The sequence below is a fragment of the Meriones unguiculatus genome, chromosome 14 (assembly GCF_030254825.1).
Source record: "Meriones unguiculatus strain TT.TT164.6M chromosome 14, Bangor_MerUng_6.1, whole genome shotgun sequence".
Lineage (NCBI taxonomy): Eukaryota > Metazoa > Chordata > Mammalia > Rodentia > Muridae > Meriones > Meriones unguiculatus.
Window position 1 is genome coordinate 62,039,632 of NC_083361.1, and position 7,733 is coordinate 62,047,364.

At 40.0% G+C, this 7,733-nt stretch overlaps 1 protein-coding gene across 7 annotated transcripts in view; it reads right to left on the minus strand.

Moving 5' to 3' along the window:
• The window catches only part of Chd2 (chromodomain helicase DNA binding protein 2), a 136,081-nt gene extending 128,896 nt beyond the window's left edge, over nucleotides 1-7,185 (minus strand). The window contains exons 1-4 of one of the 7 annotated variants that reach the window (XM_060367343.1): nucleotides 7,013-7,185; nucleotides 6,401-6,646; nucleotides 3,525-3,590; nucleotides 2,918-3,000 (exon numbers count right to left, since the gene is read on the minus strand). The gene's annotated coding sequence lies outside the window, so the exon portion shown is untranslated. Of the gene's footprint in view, nucleotides 1-236; nucleotides 411-2,913; nucleotides 3,001-3,524; nucleotides 3,591-5,455; nucleotides 5,649-5,714; nucleotides 6,216-6,400; nucleotides 6,647-7,012 lie in introns of those variants that run through there. The other 6 variants (XM_060367341.1, XM_060367344.1, XM_060367342.1 and 3 more) reach the window with 6 other exon arrangements.
• Nucleotides 7,186-7,733: the final 548 nt, after the last annotated feature.

Below are 7,733 nucleotides of genomic sequence, written 5' to 3' on the forward strand. Positions count from 1 at the left end.
TATCAGTCTACATGTAAGATGCTCCTCAGTATTATTTTTTTTCACACAATTTAAGAGCTAAGAAGGAAACAAAAGATGTAAACTCTAAGCCCTTCACACAAATTAAAAGATTTATGACACCAGAATAAAAGTCAGGACTGCATAGCCTATTTAGATTATAGGTAGAGGTCCTGATTGCTGAATCATCACATACATCTGATTTAACAAAAAAAAGTCAAAGGAGAAATGTATATTACCATGCTATCAACAGCCCAAATTTTCAAATAGTCAAGAAACTGTGATCAGAAACTGAAAAGTTAGAGAAAATTCACATTAAAATTACCTATTTCGTATGTTCAAAACTATGTCATAATCCAAAACCACTTATGATTAGCTGCAACATAGCTTCTTTTATTTTTGACATATTACTCCTTTAAAGTAATAAAAACATTAAATACATTCCAACATAAACACAACTAGATAAGATTTTTAAGATTTAAAGTTTATCTAAAATGCTCAGATAAAGCCAAATATTTATTACTTAGTCCTTAAATAAAACATATTTGACAAAGAACTTACCTTGATTATATAATAAAGCACATTACCTACTGCATGGACCTTTGTAGGTCACACAATCCCATCTACATAAGATAGTATCTGATAAGTGCCCTCATGTGACAGTAAACTTTTCCATTAAATTAGCTCATGTGGTAACTACTCACACACTAAATACAAGCACTATCATAAAGATAATAATATATAATCTTTTTCATAAAGTAAGTTATTCTAACCATTTATCTTGGTTATAAAAACTGCCTCTAGGTATCAAAGGAGATGCTGAGACTCACAGTCAAACTTTGGGCAGAGTGCAGGGAATCTTATGAAAGAAGGAGGGAGATAGGAAGACCTAGAGGGGACAGGAGCTCCACAAGGAGAGTAACAGATCAAAAACTTCTGGGCACAGGGGTCTGAGACTGATATGACAACCAAGGACCATGCATGAAGATAACCTAGAATCCCTAGAACCCCTGCACAGATGTTGCCCAATGTAGCCCATGGCAGCTCAGCATCCAAGTGGGTTCCCTAGTAAGGGGAACAAGGACCATCTCTGACATGGACTCAGTGGCTGGCTCTTCGATCACCTCCCCCTAATGGGGGAGCAGCCTTGCCAGGCCAGAGGAAGACAATGCTGCCAGTCCTGATGAGACTTGATAGACTAGGGTCAGATGGAAGAGGAGGAGGACCTCCCCTATCAATGGACATGGGGAGGGGCATGGGAGATGAGGGAGGGAGGAAGGGTAGGATTGGGAGGGAATGAGAGAGGAGGCTACAGCAGGGATACAAACTGAATAAAGTGTAATTTATAAAAATATGAACAATTTTTTCAAAAGTAAAAAAAAACAAAAAAAACACCTGCCTCTAAAAGGTTAGGAATTAATTTAGCAGTTACTATATCACTTATTAAAGTTTAGAAATATTAAAATTTCATTTAAAATTGCTCACCTTTAGCAGTTTTTCTATTCAAATTATACCTCAGATAGGATTATAAACATATTGACTATTTATACTTAACTTCTGATAGTGTCATACAAAACACCTCCTTTTCAGTTTTTGTAAGTGTTTCAAATGCCAACTATACATTCTATCACCTGCAAGGAGAAATCCTTGGGTTTTTGTTTTGTTTTAGAAAGTAGTGACACTAGGTTTATAATTTATTTAGTTTTATTTCATGTACGTCGGTGTTTTGACTGCATGCATGTCTGTGTAAGCTGCCATGTGCGTGCTGGGAATTGAACTCAGGTCCTCTGGAAGATCACCAACTCCTTTTAACCACTAAGCCATCTCTCTAGCCCCAAAGAGAAAAATCCTAACCTTGGCATTTATGTTATAGGAATATAGGATTAAAGATACTTCTGTGTATAATCAATCTATCTTTGAAAGATTATAGATTTAAAAAGTCTTATCATTTTCTTTTGTATACAATAATAAATGCAAATTTCAACTGTTAAAGGCAATAAAATTAGTCCATTCTCTTTATTTCCTATCTGAATAAAAACAAGGCAACACAAACTTAATTTTCTATAGATTTCCAAGGCATAAGTAAATGTGCCCTCATTTTAATTAGTTAGTAACTTGGTGGTGGTGTTTTTTTTTTTTTTTTTTAATTCCCCAAAGCATCACTTATTTTATATTTTCTCTGGCCAATACTTTAAAAATAACTGAATACTATTTCTGGATTCAAGCTTATATAAACATATTTATTTCTTAACATATACAAATAGCCAAATTTTCTTCATTCACCTTAATATTCAACTATTAAGATAATAATGCATTTCATGGTATAATGAACCCAAAACCTATTGTGCTTGAAATTATTTCTTTTTTAGATACAAAAACAATAACTACGATACAGATAGAAGTTTCTAAGAGCAGTGCACTTGAGTTTGGGGGAAAATCAATTTAAGTTTGTACTTGTTTAAGGAACTACTAAAAATGAGTATTTTGACTAGTAACAATGACATCAAAGTTTGTTTTTAGCTTTTAAAATAGAGTTCTTTCAAGAAACAAGGGATCGATAATTATAAAATTTTAGGACACTGTTTTGTGACGGGGTAGAGGAGGAGGCTAAACAATTCCAGACTATAAAGACAACACTAATTTAATACCGCATATCATGAAAAGGCAAGCACCATTTTATTGGGAAGACCAAATGTCTTACTACTGGATATTATTGTATGCATTGATATAAATTATGCCTATCATCTGTTTTCATAGTTAACACAAAAGTACTTGAGTTTAAAGTAAAAGCATCAGGATATTTCCTCATCTTTTTTTATATAAACAGTCCAACTATTTGTCTCACTGACAAACTTTAGTGATACATTCCTACCCAAATGTTTGTAAATATCAAAATATAACAATTAATAAACTTACTTACTATATAAAATACAGACTGTCCCAAGGGCTCGCCTTTATTCCTATAGAGAAAACTCTATTGTCTCAGTCTTCAAAATGGCACACCTTGAGAAAACAAACAATATTCTCAACTTACTGATAAAAAAAAAACAATAACAAGTAAAAATGTTTTAAAACTTTATACAAAACAGAAACTATTGACACGCTAAACTAACTTTTGAAATATTGCTCCCTAAAATCTAGTAGTCTAAATGGTAAACTATTCAAATTTCCTAGTAAATTTCTTTAAATATTTAAAATGTTAAAATAATTTGCAATTTAAGGGGAACAAAAACCATTTTGGTCCATTCCTGGTTCCAAAAGATTCTTACCAAATTAAACAAAGCCCTAAAAGACTTACAGTATTTGTACATTACATTACAATGACTATAGAAATATTCTTTTAACCACTTACTCAGTGAAAGGGGCTCTTAAAAGATTTTTTAAAATTTTTTAATGTATGTTTATTCATAATTGTTTTTTAAAGTCATAAAAATTAATTGAATGCCAGAAATATAAGCCACCAAAAAGGAAAACCAAAAGCCTAGTAAGTTAATTTTATGTCAAACCAGTAAATTTACCAATCTTACCTGGCATAAAAGCTGTTTTTATTCAGAATCATCAGCAACCACACTAATTATAATCTTGGAAGTTACCTTAAAAAAAGGAAAATGATTTAAGTGTTCTGATATTTTTAAAGATTTCTTGACCAAAGACTCAGTGTGCTGAAATGAAAAAGATATTCCAAAGACAAGATTCCAGGTATAAATGTGGGGTGACACAACCTGCACATTAAGGCTGCAGTTATTTATCTTTAATGTCTAGCAGTCTTTGTTTTCCTCAGTTGGAATGTACTGACAAATATTAGGGATTAAAACACTGGAATCCAAAAGAAGAAACACAAAAAAACTAAAATGACTACCACTTTACTCTTTTTCCATTAGATAATCAGGTAAACAAAAACAAAGAAGTTGCCGATGTTCAAAGAATGCCATCCTCCTAAAATTTCTTTACTATCTACAAATTCCTCTTACAGTTATGAGCAATGAAGATCAACTCCGCCAGGAGAAATTAGTGAACTTAAAATGGCCACTGGTTACTTTAAATTGTAAACTGCAAGCTATTTGATCTCACTAAATGAGATATTAGCATTGTCTTTTAAGCGGCTCTAAAACTTGTGATATCCATGACCTTCATTCAATTCCAAACCAGAGTCCAGAATATTTTGTCTTTCTCCTACCCAGCTTATCCTGGAAGATAACCGTAACATCTTAAACTGCTAGCAGTTATTTTTACATTTCAAAACGCACTCTGAACTGCATTCCCAATCTCTTTAAAACCACTTTCACTGATAAAACATTTCAGAGCATTCATTTGAAAAAACAAAATAGCTGAATTCTGTAAAATCAAAGTATGTGCAACTGATATAACATTCACTACCTTACAAAAAAGGTATTCCAATTGTTTTCTACTGGAAATATCCACTAAATAGGTTCCAGTCAGCCAGTACCTTTGATTTTAGATGTACTACGTAAATCTCCCCAACACTGTCTTTACGCAGTTCTTCACCTTTACAGCACAAGGACTCCGCAGAACAGACAAATGTATTAAAGAACACACAAAGCTCTGCGCATTTCTAGTTTTTTCTTCCAACGCTAGACCTAAATTACCTCAAGTATTTTTAAATGAGTATGCAAAAAACTGCGATTTTTTTTTCTTACAATTGTTTATTTCAATACTGTTCCATTTTTAAGCACATCTCGACTTTTATACATGCAACAAATGCAACAAATATGGCCCCTCTTCATCGCCCATCACGGACAGTCCTACTTCACTATTTACACTAAGAAAAGTAACTTCTCGAAGAGCTGTGCAATTAGAATATTCCTTTATAAAACTTTTTCGATCAGGGATTGTAATAGTATACATTCTCTCTTTTTAAGCAACAAGATGAATTTTAACTTTTAAAGGGTAGAAACTGACTCAAGTACGTTTTGTCATTCAAGTGTGAGAAGTTACTGATAACGGCTCTTCACACTCATTTTTAAAAGTATCCAACAGTATAGTTATGTTCAAATATCAGGATGTCAAATGGTCTTGGTGAAAGTACTCGGTAAAAATAAGCTGTATTCATCAAACGTCATCATCTAGCACCGTAATTATCAAATCTACTTCCATTACACTGCCTTGTTGCCGTCGTCATTTTTGAAATACCAGAAGCACCCCTGTAACTTGTCTTTTCTAAAAGACAACAAACGTCATGGAGGTTCAACAAGCAGTAAAGATACCTTTGCATCTACTGCCTGTCTCAAAAGCAGCTTGGAAAGAGTTAAAAGCCAACACCCAACGGGGAGAGGGGGGGAAAAAAGACAAGTTTTATTTTGGTTTAATGGAAGTGAGAGCTTCCATTGTTCTTCTAAATCCGACCCCAAAGATGGGTTCCACCTCACCGGAAGACATTTTTTAAAGCCCATCCCCGGAGGATTGTTGTTGTTTGACGCTAACTATCAAAATAACTCACCGGAGCAAGCAGGGGCTCCGCGGCGCGGCCGCCGCCCTCTCCCCGCCGGCTCGGAGAGCAGCGCGGCGCCCGGCTAGGTGTGCAGCGGGCGCCTGGAGGGCGAGCGGGGCTCCGGGGGCCTCGGCCCTCCGCGGCAGCAGCCGGGGCTGCCTGTGGAGAGCCGCCAGCCGACCCGCCGCCCCTCCCGCCCGCGCTCAAGGACGTCGTGCTTTTCCTCCCAAGGACAAAGGACAATAAAGGGAGCAGGGGAGCTACTCACCGGGTCGAAGAGCGGCCGCCGACGCCATCGGCTCGCTCTTGCCCGCGCCTCGCGGACGGGGCGCCCGCCGCGGCCTCCCGCCCACGGCGCGGGCCGCCTCCCGACCGCGCGCGCCACCAGCCCCGGCGCTGCCGCAGCGCAGCCCCGGGCGTCGCGGGCCCGGCCTCCGCGGGCGCCTCGGCAGCGGGCTCCCGCACCCGCGCACGGCCGCCTTGCCTCGGCCGCGGCCTCCCCGCTCTCCCGGAGCCCTCCGGGACGTCCCGGGACTGCTCCCAGCGCAGCAACCGGCCCGCGGGCCGCGACAGGCCGCCTGACAGCTCGGGCTGCTGCTGCCTCTCCGGCCATCTTGTGCCGTGTGTGGTGTCTCTCCCGTCTCCTCGCTCGGCTTTACTCCCTCCTCCTCCTCCCCCCGCCCCACACACCACACAACATGGCCTCTTCGCTGCGGCGGAGGCTGCGGCGGCGGCAGGAGCTCCGCGGCAATCCAGCTCGCCCCCTCCCCCAACCTCCCGCCTGCAGCTCCGGGACCCCCAATGCGCACGCGCACCGACACCCGCCCGCGGCGGCCATTGGCTGGGCCAGCTTCCTACCCTCGCTTCCCAGAGCGGCCCCACGCTCTCTCGTTGGTGCCTTCCTCCCGCCCCAACAGCCGCCTTCTGCACACTATTGGTTAGTTCTGAACCCACCTTCTTACACCTCTTTCACCTTCTTCACGCCAATAGGACTAAGTTAGTGCCAATCATATCCTGTGGGCGGTACGGCTGAAAAGTCCCGGCCTGTGATTGGCAGATGATGAAACTTTGCGGGTTTGCGGGAGAGACGTAGCTTTCTGCTCCGCACTGCGGACTGCTCCAAGCTGGTTCTTGTGTAGTATAGACGAGTCATTAAAAGCGTGGGCTTTGCTGTTTCTGACTTGAGATTTTGTTTTTCCGCTTTCAAAGGAAGAGGGAGTGTAAGAGGGAAGGAGACATGATTGACAAGATAAGCAAAGACAGCATGTCCCTCCCTCTTCAGCAAGCAGCCATATGGATTTTTTCCCCCTAAGAAACCAGACCTACCTACAGGTCACAAGCAGGGGCAATAATTTTTATGACGAGCACATTCCCTAATCTAATTTTTTATTTGATATGCCATTTATTTGAGGTAATTTGTTAACATAACCAGTTGTGCGAGGCCTTACGAAGCAGCCTCATGATCCTGATGGGGCAAGTTTCACATTTTAGGGCAGGGTTTGTTGAAGTGGTAGTTTAAACTTTACCAACCATGTCTGACTGCCCAACTTTTCCCCGGAGACTTACACAAAACAAGCTTCAGATCCTCTCAGAAACTCCACTTTTCTCCATTTAGTCTTCCCACTTGTGCTTGGAAACTCTAAGCAGAACACAAGTGAGCATGTGAAATGCCCTCAGAAAGCTGAGGGGAGAAAAGTTCTCTCACGGTGGCGGGATGTGGAAATGGTACTTTTGACAAGGGACTAGGGGAAAAGAAAAGAGAGATGTGATTAGTTTCCGTGAGGGGGGAAAGAAATTAAGAAGGGACTTGCTTGTTGGAATTAGAAAAACAATTCTCAGATCCTCTTGAGACTTTGCTCCTGGGTTAGAATCATACTGTTAACCTGAAACAAAAAGTAGTTTTAGTTCAACTTTTTTTTTTTTGGTTGGGAGGAGCGGGGATGAGATAGGGTCTCTCTAACATAGCCTTGGCTGTCCTGAAACATGCTTTGTTAGTTTTTTAACATTTATTTCATTTGAGTGTGTGTGTGTGTATATATATAGATATATATGTATGTATGTACATATATGTATGTGTACATATGTATGTGTATATATGTATGTACATATGTGTATATGTACATACATATATGTGTGTGTGTGTATATATATATACATATACATTGAGTGTCACAGCACACATGAGGAGATGGGAGGAAAAAGGATAGAAGTCAGTTCTCTCCTACTCCAATCACCAGGTTTGTCAGCAAAGTACCTTTAAACAGCCAAGCTGCTGGTTGGCCCCTCT